This window comes from Chiloscyllium plagiosum, unplaced genomic scaffold (assembly GCF_037043375.1).
Source record: "Chiloscyllium plagiosum isolate Xiang-an unplaced genomic scaffold, Cpla_swu_hap1 HiC_scaffold_38, whole genome shotgun sequence".
Taxonomy (NCBI): Eukaryota; Metazoa; Chordata; class Chondrichthyes; order Orectolobiformes; family Hemiscylliidae; genus Chiloscyllium; species Chiloscyllium plagiosum.
In genome coordinates, this window is record NW_028270176.1 from 1005527 (window position 1) to 1031578 (window position 26052).

General features: G+C 45.9%; 1 long non-coding RNA gene across 1 annotated transcript; it reads left to right on the top strand.

Moving 5' to 3' along the window:
* The first annotated feature begins 1761 nt into the window (after positions 1–1761).
* Positions 1762–9947, top strand: LOC148138970 (uncharacterized). Its single transcript, XR_015753629.1, has 4 exons — positions 1762–1836; positions 5953–6071; positions 7092–7283; positions 9892–9947. It is a non-coding gene; the product is annotated as an uncharacterized LOC148138970 (long non-coding RNA).
* The last annotated feature ends 16105 nt before the right edge of the window (positions 9948–26052 follow it).

Below are 26052 nucleotides of genomic sequence, written 5' to 3' on the forward strand. Positions count from 1 at the left end.
AGGATATGGAAGCTAGAGACTTTGGAGAAATAAATAGTGATAACTTGACAACTGTCCATATTACAGAGGAGGTTGTACTGGATGTCTTATACATAATGCTGATTAAATCTGTGGGACCTGATCAGGTATACCCCAAATCTTTGTGGGAAATTAGAGAAGTGATTGCCGGGCCCCTCGCTGAGATATTTCTATCACCGATAGCCACAGGTGAGGTGTTGCAAGACAGGCGCCATTATTTGAGAAAGTTGATGAGGAAATACCAGGGAACAATACACTGGTGAGTCTGAAGTTTGTGGCAGACAATTTGTTGGAAGGAATTCTGAAGGATAGGTTTATATGTAATTGGAAAGGCATGAAGTGATTAGGGATAGTCAGCATGGCTTTGTACATAAATCACTAACTTGGACTTCAAAAAGACATTCAAAAAGGTTCCACATTTAGCAAGTTAGACACCATGGGATGCAGAGAGAACCAGCTATTTGGAAACAAATTGGCTGGAAGGTTGGAGACGGAAGGTAGTGCTTTTCGGATTGGAGGCCTGTGATGAGCAATATGGTGTAAGGATTGATGCTGGGTCCACTGCTTTTCATCATTTATATCAATGATTTCTATGTTAATATATGGAAATGGCAGAGGATGACGCATTGTATCTGGGTGGAAGATGAGAACTGGGGGATTCTATACTTGCTGCAGTTGGAGAGGTGTGGTTCACTGGCAGAGGTGAGGCAAGTGGTGGAGATACGCTGGAGAATATTGCTGACCCCATGGGAGGGGAAATTGCAGTCCTTGAAATACAGGGCATTTTGGTATGTTCTGGAGTGTTCTGCCAGCTTGCACCAAGCTTCACTGGAACACTGCAGTAAGCATGAGACAGAGATGTTGGCCAGGCAACAGGCTCGTGTGTTAAAGTGACAGACAACTGGAAGCTCGGGGTCGGTTTTGCAGCAGAACGTAGATCATCAGCTGCCATTTCCAGCACCTCCACTGAGATGCTGCCCGACACAGGTTCCTGTCCCCTCCATTAACAGCTCTGCACCCTCCCAGCCAGATTGTTATCCACTCCTTTGTCTTTCCAAATGTTACTGTCTCTTTTGGGCTCCATCCCCACCTATTATTGACTCTTTAACCCCTATCTCCTGCAATCCAAAGATATGCAGGTTCGGTGAATTGGCCCAACGAAATTTCCCGTAGTGCTCAGGGATGTATAGGTTAGGTGCATTAGTCAGGGGAAATGTAGAATAATAGGGTCGGGGAATGGGTTTGGTTGAGAAACGCTTCAGAGGGTGGGTGTGGACTTGTTGGGCCGAATGTCCTGTTACCACACTGTGGGGATTCTAATTTTCCCAGCTGTTGTCGGTTCTGAGGAAGGGTCACTGGACCTAGAATGTCCCTTGGTGTGTGCAGGAGGAGGAAACTGGAAAGGGGAGTTGGGTCCAGTTTAGACTGGGAGGGTTTAATTACACCCTGTACAGGTAGTTAGGCCTGAATTAGAAACTCTTGGTTCCACGGTTACAGCAAATGGGAAAATGGCTGTGGCCCTCAGGCGGTGCTAGGTCCTGGGTTATTGCCGCCATCTTTATTTGGGGCATGGACATGTCCTCTTCCTGGGTGGGGGCGGGCGTTTTGAAGAGGAGCATTTACACATCAAACACATACCAAGAGAAATATTTGTCTTTACGGTTCAGCCTGCCCTGACTGTGAGTTTTGTTTTGTGAATTCATTTTATAGGATATTAATTGAGAATAATTGAGACAGGGATCTCAAAACCAATTTTCTATCGTCAGCAGTGTCATCAGGATCTGAATACCATTGACATTTAACTGTGGAAGGAGAAAGGTGTGTCTGTTCTCTCTGTGGGAAAGTATCTTTTTTTTCAAGCAAAAAGCGGAAAGATGTTCAAAGATGTTGGATCACCCTTGCGGTTTGTGCTCAATTCTGGGCCCTGCAGCTGTGGAAGGAGGTATTGGCCTGAGAGGGAGCACAGATTTATCCAAATTACACCTCATCTCTTTATAGGAACTGTCAGATTTAGACCCAATCACCCACTTCATGATGTTAACCTGTAAACCCCTTATTTTCAATTCCCTGCAAACTTCTCATGAAAATTCCTTGTGGAGTCAAATTCCAGCACCATTTCAGGTGAAATGTTCCAGGTTCCGACAACTGTCTGTTCATTCAGAAACTGCTGAAGTCCATGTTGACTCTGGGGTTACAAAGGGCTGAATTAAAAGATGAGATGCTGTTCCCATTGAGATGCATTGGAACAGTACAGAAGGCTGAGGGCAGTGTCGGTATGAGCAGACAATGAAAATGACTGGGCTGCACTGTGAGGGCTGCTTGGCTCAATGAGTGTTTTGGAGTTGGGTATAAACAGAGCGAGGGGAGACAGGGAGAAGGTGAACCTCAGCTTCAGTTTTAGTTCAGGCCATTCAGAAATTCACATGTTCCCAAAGGGAACTGCCAGGTTGTAAGCGATACCTGCTGAGTTTTTATTAACAGTTTTTAAAGTGTAAAATGTCAGCTTAAGTAAAGATCGGGGCTTTTGGTTATAATGGAAATGTTTGAAGTGAAGGAAGGTTACTAGCTCATTTCAATTATCTGAATGGGAGTATCTGGCTGAAACTAGAGAGACGTTGTGACAGGAGCCCTCCGACCCGTGGTGTGCTCCTCTTATACAATGTGGGAAATAAGGGACGCTTCCAGTGTCCGTGATGGCTATGTGTGCAGGAAGAGTGCCCATCTGAAACTACTGGGAAACTGCTTTTCTGACCTGGAGCTGAGAGTGGAATCACTGTTGAGAATCTGCGATAATGAGAATGTTATGGACAGCACGTTTAGTGAGTTAGTCACACTGCAGGTTAGGGTTACACAGGCAGAAAGGGAATGAGTGGCCATCAGATCAAGTAAAGGGCTCAGGAAGGAAGTGCAGGACTCCCCAGTGATCATTCCCCTTCTCAAACAGATATTGTGCACCGCTTGGGATTCTACAAGTGGGGAACAGGTGGAGTGGACTCTCAGGGGAAGTCAGCAATAGCCAGGTTCATGACACCACAGATAGCTCCGCTGCACAGAACTGGAGGAAGGAGAATGGCAGAGCTGTAGTGACAGGGGATGCAGTAGTCAATGTCAGAGACAGGCGCGTCTGTGGCCACAGACATGAATCCAGGACAGTGAATTGAACCTAGGTCCATTTATTGATAAGTGCACAGACCAATAAAGGTCAGTGTCCCAAATGCAACCTTCAGCACTTAATCACCCTGAAGCTCTACCTTTCAGGGCCTGTGCACTTGTTCTGAGCCCTTCAGAGGGATTGAAGGGAATGGGGAGAAAACAGGAACAGGGTTGTGTTGTAGCTCTACAAAATAACCGTCACCCTCCGCTCTCGGTCTCCCCCTTCTGGCTCCTCCCCACCGCAGGGAAAAGACCTTGTGTATTTCCCCTATCCATGCCCATCCTGATTTTATAAACCTCTATAAGGTCACCTATCAGCATCTGACGCTCCTGGGAAAACAGTGTATTCAGCCTCTACCTGTAGCTCAAATCCTCCAACCCTGGCAATGTGCTTCTAATACTATTCTGGCCACTTTCAACTTTCACAATATTATTTTGATAGGAAGGAGACCAGAATTGCACGCAATATTCCAAGAGTTACCTAACCAATGTCCTGTACCGTCGCAATATGACCTCCCAACTCCGATACTCAGTACTCTGACCAATGAAGGAAAGCATACTAAACCCCTTCTTCGCTATCCTATCTACCTGCGACTCTACTTTCAAGGAGCTATGAATCTGCACTCCAAGGTCTCTTTGTTCAGCAGCACTCCCAAGGTCCTCACCATTAAGTGTATACATCCTGCTAATATTTGCTTTCCCAAAATGCAGCACCTCACATTTATCTAAATTAAACTCCATCTGCCAGTCCTCAGCACATTCAACCATCTGATCAAGATCCTGTTATAATCTGAGGTAATCCTCTTCACTGTCCACTACACCTCCAATTTTGGTGTCGTCTTACTAACAATACTTCCTATATTCACATCCATATCATTGATATAAATTATGAAAATTAGTGGATCCAACACTGATACTTTGTGACACCCCACTAGTCACAGGTCTCCAATCTGAAAAGCAACCTTCCACCACCATCCTCTGTCTTCTACCTTTGAGCCAGTTTTGTATCCAAATGGCTAGTGCTCTCTCTATTCCATGAGATCTAAACTTGCTAATCTGTCTCCCATGGGGAACCTTGTTGAACGCCTTACTGAAGTCCATGTAGATCGTTTCCACTGCTTTGCCCTCATGAATCCTCTTTGTTACTTCAAAAAAAATTGACTCAAGTACATGTGACGTGATTTCTCATACACAAAGCCATTATTAATATCCAGGACTTAACTCTGTACATTGGGATCTGTGTCACCCAGTTATGACTGTTAATATTCTGGATAAAGTTCAAGTACATCAGGTTTGTGTTAGTGACTGTGTATTGAGTCTTGTTGATATCACCCACACAGGTAAGTTCCATTTGAAAGGCAGTCCCTATATCCAGAACCCCGCTCCCATCTGCTCTGTCTCCATCCCCACCATAGACAGTAAGTGGGAGGAGCTCATGGAGTTTTCATGTAAGAGAGATTGAGAAAATCTTCCCTTCTTTCCACTAGCTCACCAGAAAATGATGGTAGTGTCATTTCCTCTGAACCAGGAGGATCGGGCTCAGAGTTGAGTAACAGCATCTTTGAAAAGGGTGATTGGAAAACATGACCAAGCCGCCAGGCCATACTGTCTCCCAGCTGTCCCCGCCTGAGCCTCAACAGAACCTTCCGGTAGTTTCTCTCCTGTCAGACTCTCTCTCCCATTGCTCACTTTGTCCAGGGTCCCCTCCTACTGCTGCACTGCTCCTGTCCGTCACTGACCTGTCCATCCCCCAGTGTCCTCCACATTCATTCATTGTTTACAATCTCCAGCCCTGCCCCCTCCACCCTATTGGGCAGCGGCTGCTGTCAATCACCCAGCTTCTGTGTGATCTGGAGCATGTGCTGTAGGAGGGGAGACCAGTGCACGGGCGCAGTGCTGGGCAATTGTTGGTGTATGTGCAGGGCTGGTCAGGGCCAGGAGGGAGGCTGTGCGTGTGTGGGGTTAATCTGTCATTGGCAGTTTCCTCCCTCTGGGAACAGAACTCAGGGAAATGGCCCCTGCCCTGATATCGTGACAAGTAGTCGGCTATCAGTGGGGGGAGCATTTTGCAGAAAGTTATCAGAACTCGTGTGAATATTCAGGAATGTTATGGAAAACAACACAGATGGGCCTGCAATTAAAGTTCTAATTTGGTTCATCTTAGTTCAATCAGATATGATTTGGTCAGTGTTTGCAGGATGGTTCTCATCAGAGGGTCCGTGTGGGGGAAATAAATAAAATGTTCCAGATTGGGGGAAAAAAATCAGTTTGGTTCTGACCAGGAAGGAAGCCTGGGAGATGGGGGGAGGATTCACCAACATCCAGGAGGCTCCGAGTCAGACTCATTGATTTGATTAGATTAGATTTCCTACAGTGTGGAAACAGGCCCTTCAGCCCAACCAGTCCACACCGACCGTCGGAAGAGTAACCCACCCAGACCCATTTCCCTCTGACTAATATACCTAACGCTATGGGCAATTTAGCATGGCCAATTCATCTGACCTGCACATCTTTGGATTGTGGGAGGAAACCTTTTTTTGGTTCTTAGTCTGCAGGCAGGAGCTAGGAAGCTGATTTCAAAGAGAAGAGAGAGTGTCTGAGAACTGGGTGTGGAGGAAAAATGGTGAGGAGATTGGTTTGGATTTCAGTTCACAGAAGAGAGCAATTGTGAGACTGAGATTTAAAGCTTTGGGGGAGCAAAGAAACTACAATTTAATACTATCACTGTCTTATGAATTTCCATCCTGTGTTAACGGTGGTGACTTGTCTTCTCAGTTGTAGGGTTCTGAAAGGGCGGATTTGTGGATGAGAAATTCAAATTGAACTTCCTGTTCAGTTTTGATAGTTACTTGATCCGTGCCGATCTGAATATCATTTGGCCTTTTCATGTGGAAGGAAAGGTGTGTATTCTGTCCATGGGCGAATATTTCAAATGTCAATGTGTCTGGAAAAAGTACTGAGACACAGCCAAGTCCATGTTAGCGTGGTGACTGTGGAGAAAGAATTCATTTGTTGTTAAAAGTCTGAAAAAACATGGCACATTTCCCAGGAACGATTAAGCTACAGATTTGTTTTGTATGAGGACAAAGTTTTAATTAATCATGCAACCAGAAACACACAAGGATGCCTGCAGTATGGAAAATGCTATGAAAACGGGATTGTTGTAAAGGAGTTGATTATCGATCGTGGCTTGTAATCCATTGGCGTTGTCACGTCAGTTCCAGCGCCGTGGGGAAACACTGGAAATGTGATGAGTGCAGTGTAGGTTTCAGTTATTAAACTGGAAAAAGTGCAGAAGAAATTTACAAGAATTTTTGCCAGGGCTCAGGGGTCTGAGTTAAAGGGAGAGGTTGGACAAGCGAGGATTTTTTTTTTTGTTTAGAGCAGAGGAAACAGAGGGGGAATGTTTTCTGGAAGTGTATAAGACCATGAGAGGCCTGGGTAAGGTGAATGCATTCAGTCTTTTTCCCAGGGAATCAAGGAGTGGAGGGCATCAGTTTAAGGTTAGAGGAGAAATTATGAAAGGGAACCTGAGGGGCACATGTTTTACACAGAGGGTGGTATGTATATGGACTGAGCTGCCAGTGGAAGTGCTTGAGGTGGGTACATTAACAACATGTAAAAGACATTTGGACAAATACATGGATAGGAAAGGGTCAGAAGCAGATGGGTCAAGTGCAGGGAAATGGGGTTAGCGTGGATGGACATTCTAGTCAGTATTGGCCAGTTTGGGCCAAAGGCCTGTCTCTGCTGTAGGACTCTGACTCTAAGTATATTTACTATTTCTCCCGCTATCTCTGGTAGCAACCTGGGATGTATTCCATCTGAGCGACGAGTCTTGTCTACCTTTAGCTCCATTAACTTGCCCAGCTCTAACACTTTCGTGATAATGGTTGTTTCTTGTTCCTCACCTTCCTCAGTTTCCTTATCATTTACTGGCATGTTCTTCGTGTTCTCCACTGTGAAGACTGACTGCTGTGAAGACTTCCTGAACCCTGCTGGATAGGAATAACTGGGCACAGAACTCTGAGAGGTCTTCTTTGAGTCTTTATTAATGAGACATGGCAGTTACCTGGATAGTGTACATGCAGAACACCTCCAGGCAGCATCAGGTAACTCCCCACCTGTCCGATGTGCCGCTCCCATTCTTATACCTTTGTGGTTTGTGGTTTTGAATGGACGCTGTCTCTCAGTATTATCTCCACGGCAATGGCAGTTTAAAAGTTGAGTTCAGCCCAGCACTGATTGGTTAAACCACAAAACCCCTCCCCCACGCCCCTGTGGCTCAGTCAGGTATCTGACAGGCGCTTCAGTTTCAGTGGGGCTGTCTGTTAGGATTCTGATGTGAAAGAGCCGGTGTTGGAACGGGGTGGACAAAGTTAAAAACCACACATCACCAGGTTATAGTCCAACAGGTTTATTTAGAAGTACAAGCTTTTGGAGTGTGCTGTGATTTTTAACTTGATCAGGATTATCTCTATGGTAACGGTTAAGTGCTTCAACAATTACAGAGGCCATATGTTCCCCACACAATAGGTTCCCCTCTCGCAGTGTAAACTGCTATTCTGTCCCTGGGGATAGCTACTCATCACTTTTCTCCCCCAATCCCATCTAGCTTTCTGTTGATCTTTAAAGTTTTTCTCATCTCCTAGTTTCTCCTTGGTCTTTGCCAATTTGTATGCTTTCTATTTCAATTTCATAGACTCCCTTATTTCCTTAGCCATCAATGGCAGATTACTCCTTTTCCTACAGTCCTTCCTTTTCACTAATATATACTTTTGCTGAGCAGTTTGAAAAAATTCTTTGATATTTCTCCACTGTCCGTCAACTGTCCCACCGTAAAGTCTTTGCTACCAGTCTACATTAGCCAACTCCTGTCTCATCTTATTGTAGTCTCCTTTGTTTAAGCACAGAATCTGTATTGGATTTAATCTTCCCGCTTTCCAGCTGTATTCTAAATTTGACCATACTTATCACAAGTCTTTTATCAGATTACGAGGTGAGATGATGTTACCTGGGTGTTTTGGTTTTCATTGTCAAAGACCTTGGCTTTGTAATAAAGTACAGGATAGATATTCACAACAGAGTATTCTGGACGGTGTGAATTTACTACACAATCAAAAACCATAAATCACTGTCTCCCCTCAGTTTAAAATTGCAAAATCATTATCTCCTACACGCTTCCTCATCTTCTAAATTTGAAATGCTAATCCCCCTGACTATCCTACTTTTCCCGAAAATCTCCTTTGGCGAAGGTGGTGATTTTTGGATTCAGCTTTCCAGTTATTAACGTAAGAAGATAAGCACTGGGCACAGGAGAGGGATTGCAGCCCTTTGAACCAGCTCCACCATTTAATACCATGATGACTGAGCTCACCTCGGTCTCAGTTGGATTTTCCCGCCTGCTCTATCTCACCCTTCAACTCATTGAAAATTAAAAATCTGTATCTCTTCATTAAATTTGCTCATTGTTCTGGCATCCACCGCATTTTGAATAGGGAATTCCACAGATTCACAACACATTGAGTTAGGTACATTCTCCTTCATGAGAATACAATAGAGTTCTTATAGTGCAGAGTCCACACCAACCCTATGATGAGCCTCCCATTCAGACACACCCATTCCCTGTAACCCTGCATTTCCCGTGGCTAATTGCCTAAACAGCACATGCATGGAAACTGGGCAATTTAACATGGGCAATCCACCTAATCTGCACATATTTGGGCTATGGGAGGAAACTGGAGCACGGTTGGAAACTCGTACAGACATGGGGGGGAATGTGTAAACTCCACACAGTCGCCTAAGGCTGGAATCAAACCCAGATCGCTAACGCTGTGAGGCAGCAGTGCTAACCACTCAGCTACCTCTGCTTAAACTCTGCTCCTCCTTATTAACCTCTCTATCACCCAATTTGCTGAATCTATATTCCTCACGTCAGAAATCAGGTCGTGGAAACGAATGTCTCAGTGAAACCCAATGACAGCCCATATGTCCTGTGTGTGTGAATGGGGATTTGATAGACAACACCCTCCAGCCCACACTTTTCATTCACTTTCCAGAGACAGGGCTCAAGTAGCTTCCTGGGGACTACAACTCCCACAATCCCTGAGGCAGGGACCACACGTGAGTGGGGAAACCCGGCACTGTCCATGTACAGAATGTGGGTGGGCTTTGGAGCATGTGCTTTGGGGTACCTAGCGGAAAGTACTTCACACTGTGATTGGCTGGAGGAGTAACATATCAGCTTTTAGTATTGATCTGCCGGGGAGTTAAGGTGTCACCACACCCACGTGGGACCAAGTTCCATCCCCAATGCCTCATAATGCTGGGAATCGACCAATGGGAAACCAAGGAGGATCTAACCCATTCTCCCAGACTGAAGGTTCCTCTTCTGTCCAGGATCTGCCACCTCCCTGTCTGTTTCCTTTTGTTTCATTCTGCTGTTACATTATTGACTTGCAGCAACTGAAGGGAAAGGAAGTGAACCCAGAAAGGGTGCAGCATCTAACCAGGGACGGGAAGTGGTGGCATGGTTCTGTTTATCAGTTACTCCATGAGAATGGGGAGGGTGTACATTAGGGGGTAGCAGAGTCAGAACAGTGGGAGAGAGTAAGTGGGCTGCAGGGTTACAGCTTTAGGGAAAGACTGGGAAAAAGATATTCCAGAGAAACTAAAATTGCCTGTTCTGAATTTCTAACCTGTACATATTCCTTTATATAGGGTGCTAGATTGTGAAGATTCACAGACTGAAATCTCAAAATCATGTGCAGACCGTGATTAAGTTAACCAGCATTTGACGAACCAAAGACTGAGAGTCAATCGGCCAAAATCCTGCAACACTCTCCCTCACAGCATTGTCGGTCTATCTGCGCCAAATGAACTGCAAATGGTTCGAGACAGCAGTTCACTACCATCTTGTCAAGGGTAACTAGAGATGGGGAATAAATGCTGGCTGAGCCAGTGATGCCCATATCCTGGAAATGGTTTCTATCTCTATTTACTGAAACCTGATTGTTACTGCAGGATGATGATGGATGATGAGTGCATGCATCACATTACCCCTGCCTACACCCACACAGTAACACCGCAACGGCACTGGAACAAAAGGCAATGAAGCTAAAGGAGGACTTAGATATAGTTCTTAAAGGTAAAGGCATCAAAGGGGATTGGAGCACAGCAGGAACAGGAGACTGAGCTGGATGGTCAGCTGTTTCCCATTGAATGGTGGCGCAGGATTGAAAAGCCGAAAGCCCCCCTCCTGCCCCTATCTCCCAGGTCTGTATGTAACCATGGAACCCGGGTAGGAAGGAGAGGGCAGGACAGGGACTCTCCAGGAGATTGCACTTCCACATCAGTTTTCAGTGAGGGATGGTTTGATGGACTTTGTTTAACATTTGTCTTTAATGCAAAGTTTGTTAATTTGGTTTTAAAACATGTACGAGTTTATTCCACGATAAATGAAACAAAAAGAAAAGAAACAAAACGATCTGAATATAACAGTTTTAAAATTTCAACGCCGTATAAAACAAAATCCCGACGACTCCCGGACACCATCACTTTCCAGTTTCTCAAACTCCAGGAGATAATCCCCCCCCCCCCCCCCCCCCCCCCCCCCCCCCCCCCCCCCGTCGGAACCTTTGGTTTGATTTAACTGCTTTTCAGTTCTCGTTGTGTGAGCTGTGGAGTTTTCTTTTTTCCCCATTTCTCCGACCCAGAAGTGTTATCACAGCAACCTTCCCACCATCAAAATCATCATTTCGCCATTATAGCAGGAAACCACCTGAATAACCAATTGAATATTTATAAACAAAGCCCATTATGGGCAAAGCAAACCACTACAAGTGGCAGAGTGGGAAAGGACGTAATCAAAGTAGAGTTGGGGGTGAGGGGGCAGCGCTGGAGATAAAGGAGTGCCCACCTCTATCTAAAGGCATCAAGAGCACTGATACACACCACATGCTCCTTCTCCAAGGACACCCTGCTGTGTAGCCTTTATCCTCAATCATAGAGTAGAATCCCTACAGTGTGGAAGGAGAGCATTGGCCCATCAAATCCCACCAACCATCCGAAGAGCATCCCACCCAGAGCAATCCAGAGTAACACTGCATTTCCCATGGCTGATCCACTAGTCTACACAATCCTCGACACTATGGGGAATTTAGCACGACCGATCCACCTAACCTGCACATCTTTAGTCTGTGGGAGGAAACCAGGGCACCGGGAGGGGACCCACACTATCATGGGGAGAATGTGGGAACTCCACACAGGCCGTTGGCCAACGCTGGACTCCGACCTTATACCTGATGTTGTGAAGCAGCAGTGCTACAATCACAATTTAAATCAAAATAGATGGCCCCTTCTCATTGTCACATTGCTGTTTGTGGAGACTCACTGCCCAGATAGACATCTCAAAGTTCAGAAAGTGGCAATATAAATTCAGTCAACTCCAGCCCAGTTAATGTGATTAACAACCACAACATCAATACTCCAACAGTGTCATCATGAACACAGTCCAGTCCTGACTCTGATGGACAGTAACATCAGAATCAGAGTCCTGCAGTGATGTGTGAACTCTACCCCACACGGAGCAGGTGGATGACCACTTCCCTGTGTCCACTCACTGGGCTCTCAGTCGTGTTGAAGACTCAGCAAATCCCTTGTCACGCAGTGACGATCCTACCCAGTGTGAACGCGCTGGGGTCTCAGGGGACAGGATGAATAATTGAATCCTCTCTTCCACACTGAGCATCTGAATGGCCTCTCCCCTGTGTGGGCTCGCTGGGGTCTCAGGGGGTGGGATGAATCACTGAATCCCCTCTCACACACTGATCATCTGAATGGCCTGTCCCGTGTGGGCTCAGTGGTGTCTCGGGGGGTGATGCATTTGAGTGAATCTCTCCCCACACGCTGGGAGCAAGTGAATGGCCTTTCCCCAGAGTGAGCTCTCTGGGGTCACTGCAGGTAGTGCATTTGAGTGAATGTCTCCCCACACTGTGAGAAAGTGAATGGCCTTTCCCCAGAGTGAGCTCGGTGTTTCAGCATTTCAGAGGACCTAGTGTATCCTTTCCCACACACTGAGCAGGTGAATGGCCTCTCCCCAGTGGGAATGCACCGATGTCTCTGCAGGTGAGAGATTTGAATGAATTATTTCTCACACATGGAGCAGGTGAAGGGTCGATATCCTCTGTGCCCTCTCTGGTGCCTCAGCAGATTGTAAGATTGAGTAAATCCCTTCCCATACGTGGGGCAGGTGAATGGCCTCTCCCCAGTGTGACTGTGTCAGTGTGTGTCCTGCTGGGAGGGGTAAGCGAATTCCTTCCCACAGTCCCCACATTTACATACCCTAGCCCTGGTCCCGTCCCATTGGTGTCTTCGCAAATCACATGACCGGTTAAATATTCAACTGCATGCAGAGCAGAGGAATTATTTCTCTGGGCTAGGCATGCTGCTTTCCCTTTCCATATTACCGATAAGGATCAGGACCTGCGGAATTGGACGACTCTGCAGTTGATGTGATGTTAAAGCTGAGTTTCCCATGTGGAACTTTCTCTCTGTAAAAAAAAAGTTTCTCCATATCATTAATACAACTCCCAACACCAGCTCTCCCTTCAGTTCTCCTGAATTTCTAATTTTGGACTAATGCAATGACCTCAGTAATGTGCCTTTCTCTCACTTGTTTCTGAAAGTAAATTAGGACCATTTTGAATAACTTTACAAGAAGGACCCACACCTATTCTATCATGTACGAGTTCTAATCCATGGGAAGTTTGTTGCCAGCTCCGATGACAGTCATAATGCTCCGACCACTTCACCGGAGCCAGTGCAAGTTAATTCTAACAATTATCAATAGATTTTATCTAAACAGGATGCCCCCACAATGGACACTCAATGCCCGTAAGTTGTCATTTTTCTTAAAGCCGCTCATGTGTCCGGCAATCTGGCAATACAATTGAAGATATTTTATACAGTAACCTTACAGTCTCAATTGCCAGTTCCAGTCCATGAAGCAGCCAGTAACATGCCGCAGTGAATTGAATTCTAACAGCAGCATTGCCCTGGCAGGAGAGATTGCAGAGCATGAAACTGTCTTCTCTGGAGTATCTAAAATGAAACACTTGAAATGAACAAAATTCTTCAGGAGCTCGATGGAATAAATACAGCAAGGATGTGCTCCCTGGCTGGTGTGTCTGGAATGAAATAAGCGCTAACGTTGTTATCTTTACCCAGCACCCCCTTCAGCTGCATAAATGTTTAGGATTTAGTTGCTGCTCTTATTCCATGCTCTTGATCACCCCTGTTTGTAACTGCTGTAATGTTGGTGGCTGTGCAAATTGATAACATTTGATTCAATCCATCCCAAAACCTTTCTGTATCTGTGTCTCACTTTTGTTCACCAAGACCCTCATTCAATCTGACCTCTTTGCAAACCCTGCCCTGATATTTCCTTAGAGGGCTCAGAATTAATTGTTCACAGAATTATTACTGTGCAAAAGGAGGCTGATTGGCTTATCAGTTCTCCAAAGGATCACCTCACTGAATGCTATTCTTCTGCCTTTACCCCATAAACCTTCCCATTCATCCTCTTCCAATGACTGTTCAATTCTATCCTCTTCATTGTACCTGACTCCACCACACTCTTTGGTAGTGCATTCCTGACCATAAACTTTCTCTGCATGAAAACATTTTGTCTCATGTCCCATGTGCTTCTTTTGTCAATCCCTTTACAGCGGTGCCTCCTCATTATTGATTCTTTCATGCATGTGAACAGTTTGTCTTGATCTACTCTCACTAGATCCCTTTTGGAGATATCTTTACCCACCATACCCTGGGATAGTGTCTACATCTCTCCCGGTCACAGGAGAGCAGTGCGAGACCATTCAGGTGCTCTCATTCTGGGATTGGGTTCAGGACATTATTCAGCCTCACTGTACTCCAGTGAATACACAACAGGGAGAGGCCATTCACCTGCTCTCAGTGTGGGAAGAAATTCACTCAGATATCCAGCTTGATGAAACACCGGCGAGTTCACAGGTAACCACAGTGATCGGATTTATTTTGTTTGTTCATGGGATCATGGCATCACTTCCTGGGGCAGCATTTGTCATCCATTCTAACTGCACAGAAGATGGTTCAGAGGCAACCCCATTATTCAGGGTCTGGATTCACATGCCGGCTGGACCAGGTCAGAAGTAACAGTTTCCTAGACTCAGTGACATTAAGAGTTGATTTATGATCTATTATCCTATTTTGGAAATGGTAATGAATAATGTTTGCAGTTGAATTAAAAGTGCAAGACCAAAATGGGTTTTAGCGCTGAAAATGTGTTGCTGGAAAAGCGCAGCAGGTCAGGCAGCATCCAAGGAACAGGAGAATCGACGTTTCGGGCATGAGCCCTTCTTCATTCCTGAAGAAGGGCTCATGCCCGAAACGTCGATTCTCCTGCTCCTTGGATGCTGCCTGACCTGCTGTGCTTTTCCAGCAACACATTTTCAGCTCTGATCTCCAGCATTTGCAGTCCTCACTTTTTCCAAAATGGGTTTTATTCTAATTGAGCATGCCCTCCTGTTTGCTCAGTTGTTATTGACAATCTCATCCCCCTCTCACAGACAACCTGTTCCAGATAGTGTTACAGAAAAGGAAGAATGGTCAGCTGCAGCTGGTCACCTGACCCCAAAGGTTCACTCTCCACAGATGCTACCAAATCTGCTGAATTTCTCCAGCAATTTCTGTTTTTGTGTCTGATTTACCAGCATTTGCAGATCGTTAGTTTTTCAATGTTGATCTTGTCTGTTGCAGAGGAGTTTATTGATGAGTTTGGAGAGTTTTGAACATTGCAAGTTAGGCCAGAAATCAGCCATGATCTATTGAATGGCAGAGCAGGGTTGAGGGGTTGAATAGCCTCCTCCTGTTCCAATGAAATTTGCCCATCTGCAGCTTTCGGCAACATTTCCCCTCACTGCTCACTTCACTTCCATGTCTAACACACTGTTACTGACTGAACAAACCTGTGTTTGAGCTAAACCTGCTAATGTTCAGTGGCTCCCTCTCCTGCCATCCGGGTTTAACTCTCATCATAGAATGTTGTCTCGTATTACTGCGGGAATGCCCACAAAGGACCCAACCTGGAGTCTGTATCCCCTGGGATCCACAAACCCGGTTTATTTCCTTCTTCCTATTTCATTCTGGCTATTGAACTCTCGGTTTCAATCCAATCTCCTGTCATGCTCTTCAACATGCCCATGTGGGTGGGCTATAGGCAGCTGGGATTTAATGATGGGAAATGGGGATTAGGCAGAAGCACGAGAAGAGGCGACAGCAAAGACAGTTCTCATTGTAACGGCAGAGTTTCTCCATGACCCAGTGAGTGGTGAGGCACCTGAGATTGTGGGGGAGGAAGATTCAATCAGGGATTTGGGAAAACACTCAGATACTGACCTGTCCACCTGATTGTTAACTCAGATAGATAGACAGAAAGAAAGATGCACATTTAGGTAGCAACTTTGATGACCTGGGGCATTGAACCATGCTCCAGACCCAATGATCCCCACATCAAATCTCTGAACACAAAAACACAAAGCTTCCTACTTGTAAAAGGCTGTCTCTCAGCCTCCTCTTTTCTTGAGAAAAGAGTTTTGAGCTGTTCAGCATTTCCTGGTGTTTATAATCTCTATGCTCCTGTAAGTTTCGTGACTGAACTTTTATTTTCCTGTTCCTGTGAGTGACGGCAGCAGCAGAAACAGGTCCTGACCTTTTAATTGGTTTTGGTTGGAATATTTGTATTTACAAATTCATTCTCAGCCTCACCTACAGTGAGAAATTGATGTAAACAGAAGGAAAGGAGTGAGTGAGCACCCACAGGAACACAAAGGCAGCATGTGTACCTGAGCTGAATGAACCGGGCATCAGGAAAATGTGATGACAATCACAACTCGTTCGAATCCCTGAGGTGCAGAAAGAGGCTACTCAGCTCATCGAGTCAGCAATGACCTGCTCTCCCACCCTATCCCTATTACCCAACATTTACCATGGCTAACCCAACGCACCTAACCTGCACACTCCAGACCATGTTAGCACAGCCAATAGAGCAAAACTGCACATCTTGGGAGAGTCACAAATTACATCAAAATGCTTGGAATTGTGGATGAATTCTCACAAATACTTGACTGATGCAAATACTGTGTTTTCGAAAATAAAATCTGGGGGAAACTGCAGCCAGAAAGATTTCTGATTATCTCTGGAGGAAGAGAATTCAAAACTCGTGCCATTGACCCAGGGGACACAGTGAAGTCACAGAGACTTGGGAACCATCAGAAATGTAACAGGTTGTGAGGAAGGTGGAGGTGAGACAAAGACAAAAAGACAGTCTGTCACACGGGAGAAGGCAGGAGAGATTAAACAGCAGAAATGGTATTGCCTCAAGGCCACGGGGAATGGAGTTAGGGCTGGGAAACAAATAAGGAAACAAGGTATGCAGCTGTCAATGAAAACAAAAACAGAAAAAAAAGGCCGAATTCAGAGTCTGAAATTATTGCTCATTGGTGAGTACAGAATACTGTAAAGCCTGGGTAGTTCTATTACAGCCATCACAGGCAAGGACTGATTTGGGATAGTCAACATGGCGTTGTGCATGGGAAATCTTGTCTCACAAACTGGATTGAGTTTTTTGAAGAAGTAACAAAGAGGATTGATGAGAGCAGAGCAATAGATGTGATCTATATGGACTTCAGTAAGGCATTCGATAAGGTTGCCCATGGGAGACTAATTAGCAAGGTTAGATTTCATGGAATACAGGGAGAACTAACCATTTGGATATAGAACTGGCTCAAAGGTAGAAGACAGAGGGTGGTGGTGGAGGGTTGATTTTCAGACTGGAGGCCTCTGACCAGTGGAGTGCCACAGGAATCGGTGTTGATTCCTCTACTTTTTGTTATTTACATAAATGATTTGGGTGCGAGCATAAGAGGTACAATTAGTAAGTTTGCAGATAAGAGCAACATTGGAGGTGTAGTGGAGAGCGAAGAGGGTTACCTCAGATTACAGCAGGATATGGACCAGATGGGCCAATGGGCTGAGAAGTAGTGATGGAGTCAGATAAATGCGAGGTGCTGCATTTTGGGAAAGCAATTCTGAGCAGGACTTATTCACTTAATGATAAGGTCCTAGGGAGTGTTGCTGAACAAAGAGACCTTGGAGTGCAGGTTAATAGCTCCTTGAAAGTGGAGTCGCAGGTAGATAGGATAGTGAAGAAGACTTTTGGTATGCTTTCCTTTCTTGGTCAGAGTATTGAGTACAGGAGTTAGGAGGTCATATTGTGGCTGTACAGGACATTGGTTAGACCACTGTTAGAATATTGTGTGCAATTCTGGTTGCCTTCCTATCGGAAAGATGTTGTGAAACTTGAAAGGGTTCAGAAAAGATTTACAAGGATGTTGCCAGGGTTGGAGGATTTTAGCTATAGGGAGAGGCTGAACAGGCTGGGTCTGTATTCCATGGATTGTCGGAGGCTGAGGGTTGACCTTCCAGGTGTTTACAAAATTATGAGGGGCATGGATAGGATAAATAGACAAAGTCTTTTCCCTGGGGTTGGGGAGTCCAGAACTAGAGGGCATAGGTTTAGTGTGAGAGGGGAAAGATATAAAAGAGACCTAAGGGGCAACTTTTTTATGCAGAGGGTGGTATGTGCATGGAATGAGCTGCCAGAGGAAGTGTTAGAAGCTGGTACAATTGCAACACTTAAATGCATTTGGATGGGTATATGAATAGGAAAGGTTTGGTGGGACTCGATTGGGTTGGGTTATCTGGTCAGCACAGACGAGTTGGACCCAAGGGTCTGTTTCCATGCTGGACATCTCTATGTCTCTATGACTGTATGTATAGAGAGAGGGCCAGCATTGGGTGGGATGACCCACCGCCCTGTAAAGTCCAGAAGGCCGTGTCTATGGCACCGCCTGGCATCAAAACTCAAACTTGGACAGACAGGAGGGGGCAACAAAGGGAACTGACAGAAACTAAACCTGAACTGTTTACCTGGCTGAATGACAGATGTTGGTGAATGAACACCCAGCCTGATAGAGAAATGGTAATAATGGGTCTTATTGGGAGAATATGGATGAATTAATTGAAGTACACAATCTCACTGATGAGGATGTCAGGCTAAAACCTTTCAGGCCAAGATGCCCTGACGTGTACAGCAGAATCTGTCCCTGCAATGAGAGGGTGGGGGTGTGAGCCGGTTCCCTTCAGTGCACAGCCGATCAGTGGCTCCAGGCATTTACAGATATTACAGGGACACACTGGGGAGGGGACAGGCTGAATGGGCTAAAATAACCTTAGTGACTCAGGGCCGCAAGGGTAATATCAACGATCGTACAGAGAGGAAGCTTGAGGTGTATAAGGACCACGGGGGATTACCAAACCTCAACCTGTGGTGATGAAATTTGTTTGATGTATTTAAAAGATGACATGGGACCCCATGTAATTGTAATTATAAACATGGGACTCCCAGTGGGAGATAATTCTAAACAAATTCTGAATTGGGCCATGAGAGCTGAGGCAAACTCAGAAACACAAGGGAATAGCTGCAGTACAGGGAGGGGAACCAGACTCGCAATGTTGCAAGGGAAGCAGGAAAGCGCATATAGACAAGGAACGTAGGCAGAGAGAGGGAGATAGGTGTTCACATTGTGTGTGGCCTGTGTTCACGTGTGCACATGCATAGCCCATAAATATTTATTGACACGCTGTTAGGGCTCGAGCAACACATGATGTTAACACAGGAGCATCTATATCAGTTACTGATATGGATTTACCCCTCACCCTTTCAATTACTACAATGAGAGCAGTCGGAGTGGGAACTGAGGAAGCTGGATGAAGCTGGAGGAAGCTATCCTGATGTAGATCAGGAATATAACAAAATACATTCAGATATGGGAGTGTGAAACTGAGGAAAGGACCATTCTGGGAGTTGCCATTTTAGAACAATTAGGAGCAACTATTGATGTAGAGACCTGGACTATAACATAGGGACGCTCCAGTCAGTAATGGGACAGGAAGAAAATAAGAGGCGACATCACCAAAGTAGCTGAATTGCAGGGAGAGTGGGACAGTCAGGGAATCTTGGGAGTTACAGCTAGGACCCACTCAGCGGTGTGGGTAACCCAAACAGGAATGTGGGTTATTATCTGTAGATCCTGTAAAGATTGAGGGCCCTCTCACTCCCCACACAAACAGAATCCCATTAAAGCTGGGGCTGAGGAGGCAGTAATTGTGACAGTAACAGATTGAGAGAAGTAGAGAATCATCAGACTGACAGTATCCCTTACTAATTGACAGAAGCCGGATAGCTGTCTGAGGAAACAGTGCACCTTGATCCAGTTACCTCAGGGATCCCACAATATTCCAGTATATCCCACCGGTATATGGCTGATGGAGTTAGTCAAATTGATCTTACCAACACCTTATCACCTCAGTTGGTGAGATAGAACATCTCTGGATATTAAACAGAGTATTGGGTCAGGTCATCCAGGCTGGGCTTAAAATTAACTCACAGAGAGTGCAACTGGGGAGGTAGGGATATCATACTGGGGAGATCAAATCATGAAGCGTGAGGGGACAGTCCCAGCAGAACCAAAAACTATGATATTAAAACTGTCCACCCGCACACCGTGAAGGGCGTAAGGCAAACCTTAGGATTGTTTAACTACTGTGGGAATTTTGTAAGTAATATCCAGAATTGGTAGAGCCATCTAAAGCCCTGAAAGAAGCACTGGCATTAGCCAGGGGACAGGGAGGAAACATGTACACAGCATGCCTTTGACATTGTTCATGACCATGTGTTGGCCTGGGCTCAGTGAGGGTACATCACCCTCTGGGGGCCACATAAAGCATGAGGAACAGGTCAGAGACTTAGTGGAAACAGCTAAATTTCCCAGTGAAGCAACAATGATGAAGATTAGAGCTCACAAAAGTAGAAACTCCACACCAACAGAGCAGTGAGTATGCGTGTAAGGCAGGTAAAATACTGACTGAAACAGTGCAGACATTTGGGGAAGTGGCAGTGACAGTAGCTACAGAAGCGAGAAAGGAAAGTTTAAAGACATTCTTAGAAACAGTCACAGAACTGGAGAAACAGGAACAGGAAAAGGATGGGGCAATAATAGGACACGACAGAGTCTGGATGATCCAGCAGTGCCACTACACTGTATAAGACAAACATTATTAAAAACATATCATAGGCTGAACCATATTGGGCAGGATACATGCAATATCAGATGACCTACTACCGGGGTGACCTGGAACAGGGAGAGGTTTTGTCGAAGGTGTGTAGTCTGTACACTGTGTGAGCCAGAGAAAGCAATCAGGGTAAAGTGGATCGAGCAGCTGAGACCCAGAAGGACATGGGAATAATTAAGATGGATTTTACATACACCTCCATCCCAAGCCCAGGGAAGGAAATCCTGCTGGATCTTAATAAATAGGTTTACGCAGTGAGTGAAAGCATTCCCCTGCAGATTCTGACCAAGGGACACATAGTTAAACACATCTGTTCCCTGTTTGATACTGAACAGAAATCCCATCTCCCACACCACCCCCAGTGCTCAGGTACAGCAGAAGGAATGAAGCAGACACAGACAGCTAGTCTGACTAAGGCCTTTACAGAGACAGGCAGGGATGGGTTAGAGTACTCCCCATCATCCCAATGAAACTGAGGGCAACCCCAGCAAAGGAAACAGGACTGTTTACCTTTGAATTAGTGACTGAATGGACTATGCAGCTACCAGAGGGCGTGGCAGTGGGAGGGCTCGAGATGTGCAATGGTAAGGATAGGGTTAAACAATTTGTGAAAGAACTGGATAAGCAACTGCATGAGCTGAGAGGGGAAGTTGCAGAACGGTAGAGAATCAGAAACTGGAAAAGGGAACAGAGAAACCTCCAAGCTGACATCCCAAACCCAGGAGATTGGGTCAGGGGGGATATATTACCGGAACGTATGAAGGAAATGCAGCAGAATGCTGGATTTGGTTGGGGGAGCCAGAGAGGGAACTCTCCCATCATGCGTTAGTAAGCTCTGAATAAACATTGGTCATGCTGCACAGCACAGAACTGAAGGCTCCTCTTTGATATTTCTCCCAACAACAGTTGTGCTGGGGCAAGTTGCCGGCTGGAGGTCTGTGGCTAGTGCTGTTCCACAAGGATCAGAACTGGGACATCTGTTGTTTGTAATGTATATAAATGATTAGTTTGAAAATGTAAACGATTTAATTAGCAAGTTTGTCGATGGTACATGGTACATGAAGAATGTTGTCAAAGGATACAGCAAGGAAGAGGGCAGGTGGAAGGTTATGTGGAGAAATTGCAGACAGATTTTAATTCAGATAAGTGTGAGGTGATACATTTTGGGAGGCTCATTGTAAGAGGAATGTGTACACTAAACGGAAGGGCCCTGAGCAGCATTGGGATACAGGTGCAAGTTCACAGCTCCCTGAATGTGGTGAAGAAGGTGGATGGCAGGCTTGCCTTCTGCTGGATTAGTGGTGCTGGAAGAGCACAGCAGTTCAGGCAGCATCCGAGGAATAGTAAAATCGAAGTTTCGGGCAAAAGCCCTTCATCAGGAATAAAGCTTTCTTCTGTCAGGGGAGTGAATATAAAACTGGCATTAGGCCACCTTTGGAGTATTTTGTGCTGTTTGGATTACCACATTATAATGAGGATGTGGAGGCTTTGGAGAGAGTGGAAACAGGTTTACCAGGATGTTGCCTGGATTGGGAGAGGTTGGAAAATCTTGAATTGCTGTCTTTGGAAAGTCAGTGGCTGCGGAATAATCCGAGAGGCACAGACAGAGTGAATAATCTGAATCTTTTTCCATGGTGGAAATGATAAATTCTCGAGGCCATAGATTTTAGGGGAGAGGGGGCAAGTTCAAAGGAAATGAAAACCGAAAGAACAGCAGATGCTGTAAACCAGAAGTTTCTGGAAAAAAACTCAGCAGTTCTATCAGCACCTGTGAAGGGAAATCAGAGTTAACGTTTCTGTTGAAGTGTGACCAGAACCGAAACATTAACTGAGTTTTCTTCACAGATGCTGCATGACCTGGTGAGCATTTCCAACAACATCTTTGCAAGTTTAAAGGAAGCTGTGTCAGACAAGTTTCTTGAGCAGAAGGTGGTGAGTGACTAGAATGTACTCTCCTGGGAGTCGGTAAAAGCAGAAACAATCGCAACGTTCAAGAGGCATTTGGACAGGCACATAAGCGGGCATGGGTTGTCAGGGATATGGATCATATACAGGGAGATTGAATTAGTTTGGAATAGCATCATGATCCGCACAGACATAGTGGGCTGATTATTCCGGTGCTGTGCTGTTCTGTTTTCCAGGCTGTAGAATGTATGGAGTGACAGTTAATATTTTGAATGGAATATGTCTCTTCTTTAGAACATACAGTAAGTTGATGCATTTTGAGAGAAGCAATGTAGAAAGGGAATATATAATTTGAATGGCACAGAAACAGAGAGCGTGACAGCAGGAATGGGGAACAAAGTGTACAAATCATTAAGGGAGAGAGAACATAAATTGTTTTGAGGAAAACATATGGGATGCTCCGCTTCATTAATGGGGGAATGATAACAAACTCACGGAAAAAATGTGGTTTGGAGATGCCGGTGTTGGACTGGGGTGTACAAATTTAAAATTCACACAACACCAGGTTATAGTCCAATATATGGGCGGCACGGTGGCACAGTGGTTAGCACTGTTGCCTCACAGCGCCGGAGACCCGGGTTCAATTCCCGCCTCAGGCGACTGACTGTGTGGAGTTTGCACATTCTCCCCGTGTCTGCGTGGGTTTCCTCCGGGTGCTCCGGTTTCCTCCCACAATCCAAAGATGTGCAGGTCAGGTGAATTGGCTAAATTGCTCGTAGTGTTAGGTAAGGGGTAAATGTAGGGGTATGGGTGGGTTGCGCTTCGGCGGGTCGGTGTGGACTTGTTGGGCCGAAGGGCCTGTTTCCACACTGTAATCTAATCTAATCTAATAAACCTGATGAAGGAGCGTCGCACCGAAAGCTAGTGTGCTTCCAATTAAAGCTGTTGGACTATAACCTGGTGTTGTGTGATTTTTAACTTTATACATGGAAAAGATGCTAACCCTTGACAAAGCTCTAGTTAGGTCACAGACAATCATTGCATCCAATTCTGGTCAACAGATTTCTGATCAGAATGAGGAAGTTAAAATACCACAGAGGGGCCAGTTCCATAATTTGCTTCTCTTTCAGGACATGTGGATTCCACCATATCCCCAGACAGACGAATTGGCCCTTGCCAGACAAGACTGAGAGTCCTGGGTACAAGCCTGTTAAACTGCCTCCCGGTCCATTGTCTTACATCCCCTCCATATGAGCATATGTAAGTGAATCCCCCATTTACTGAAGGAAGAACCCTTCTGCCTTAATCTCTTCCCATCAACACATAAACATGAACAATACGATAATCAGTTTCTGTAATCCATCACACGTTATCACAGGACATCGTCATTCATCAAGCTTTGTAAGGTCATAATTACCTACTTTAAACTATCTATTGACAATCTCCCATGTGACTGATATGCCTTTGTCTAATTCCTATTAAATATACTGTCTCTGTGGGTAAGGCAGAGATTCAGGAAGAACAGCCTCTGCAAGTAGACACTCAGCTACTTTAGAGATGCTTTGAAACTCTCGCCGGCTGTCCAATAATAAAGCTACTGCCGTTGTGCAGAAAACTTGCGTCGTCTGGATTTGTGGAACAAAACAGACATCAACAATGAAGGATATGAGTGATCTTCAGAGTATAGAGTACAGACTTACTGGAGTAGTTCACTGATGAAGAAAATGCTGTCACTGGATTGATTTGAAGAAATTGCTATTTTCTTTGAAGTGAAGATGTAGAATATATTTTTGATAGAGCGTATAAGATTACAACAGACCTAGATATAGCAGACAAAAATATCTGTATTCGATAGGCGATGGCATAAGAATTAAGATCAGATGTAAGGTTTTGAGACAGCGGGAGTTGAAAAATGTGGTGCTGGAAAAACACAGCAGGCCAGGCAGCATCCGAGGAGCAGGAGAATCGATGTTTTGGGCATAAGCCCTTCTGCAGGAATGATACTAGTGCGCCAAGCGGGCTGAGATAAAAGGTAGGGGTGAGGGAATTTGGGGAGGGGTGCTGGGAATACGATAGGTGGAAGGAGGTGAGGGTGACGGTGATAGGCCGGAGAGGGGGTGGGGTCGGAGAGGTCGGGAAGAAGATTGCAGGTCAAGAAGGCGGTGCTGAATCCGAGGCTTGGGACTGAGATAAGGTGGGGGGAGGGGAAATGAGGAAGCTGGAGAAATCTACATTCATCCCTCGGGTTGGAGGATGCCTAGGCGGAAGATGAGGTGCTCTTCCTCCAGGCGTCATGTGGCCAGGGTGTGACGATGGAGGAGGGCAAGGACCTGCATGTAATTGGTGGAGTGGGAGGGGGAGTTAAAGTGTTCCGCTACGGGGCGGTTGGGTGGGTTGGTGTGGGTGTCCCAGAGGTATTCCCTGAAATGTTCTGCAAGTAGGCGGCCTGTCTCCCCAATGTAGAGGAGACCACATCGGGTGCAGCGGATACAGTAAATGATGTGTGTGGAGGTGCAGGTGAATTTGCGATGGATATAGAAGGATCCATTGGGGCCTTGGAGGGAGGTGAGGGGGGAGGTGTGGGCGCAAGTTTTGCACTTCTTGTGGTTGCAGGGGAAGGTGCCGGGAGTGGAGGTTGGGTTGGTGGGGGTTGTGGATCTGACGAGGGAGTCGCGGAGGGAGTGGTCTCTCCTGAATGCTGATAGGAGTGGAGAGGGAAATATATCCCTGGTGGTGGGGTCTGTCTGGAAGTGGCAGAAATTACGAAGAATGATACGATGTATCTGGAGGTTGGTGGGATGGAAGGTGAGGACCAGTGGGGTTCTGTCCTGGTGACGATTGGAGGGGTGGGGTTCAAGGGCAGAGGAGCGGGAAGTGGAGGAGATGCAGTGGAGAGCATCATCGACCACATCGGAGGGGAAATTGTGGTCTTTGAAGAAGGAGGCAATTTGAGTTGTTCAGTATTCGAATTAGTCCTCCTGGGAGCAGATGCAGTGGAGACGAAGGAATTGGAAATATGTGATGGCGTTTTTACAGGGGACAGGGTGGGAGGGGGTGTAATCTAGGTAGCTGTGGGAGTCGGTCAGTTTATAGTAAATGTCCGTGTTGAGTCAGTCACCCAAGATAGAAATGGAGAGGTCTAGGAAGGGGAGGGAGGAGTCTGAGACAGTGCAGGTGAATTTGAGGTCGGGGTGGAAGGTGTTAGTAAAGTGGATGAACTGTTCAACCTCCTCGTGGGAGCACGAGGTAGCGCTGATACAGTCATCGATGTAGCAGAGGAAAAGGTGGGGGGTGGTGCCAGTGTAGCTGCAGAAGATGGGCTGTTCCATATATCTGACGAAGAGGCAGGTATAGCTGGGGCCCATGCGGGTGCCCATGGCTACTCCTTTGGTTTGGAGGAAGTGGGAGGTTTGGAAGGAGAAGTTGTTAAGAGTGAGGACCCAGTTCAGTCAGTCGAAGGAGGGTATCAGTGGAATGGTAGTGATTGGGTCGGCGGGAAAGGAAGAAGTGGAGCGCTTGAAGGCCTTCATGATGGGGGATGGAGGTGTATAACAACTGGATGTCCATGGTGAAGATAAGGCGTTGGGGGCCGGAGAAGCGAAAATCATGGAGGAGGTGGAGGGCTTGGGTGGTGTCCCAAATGTAGGTGGGGAGTTCTTGGACTAAGGGGGACACGACCGTGTCGAGGTAGGCAGAAATGGGTTCAGTGGGGCAGGAGCAGGCTGAGACAATGGGTCAGCCGGG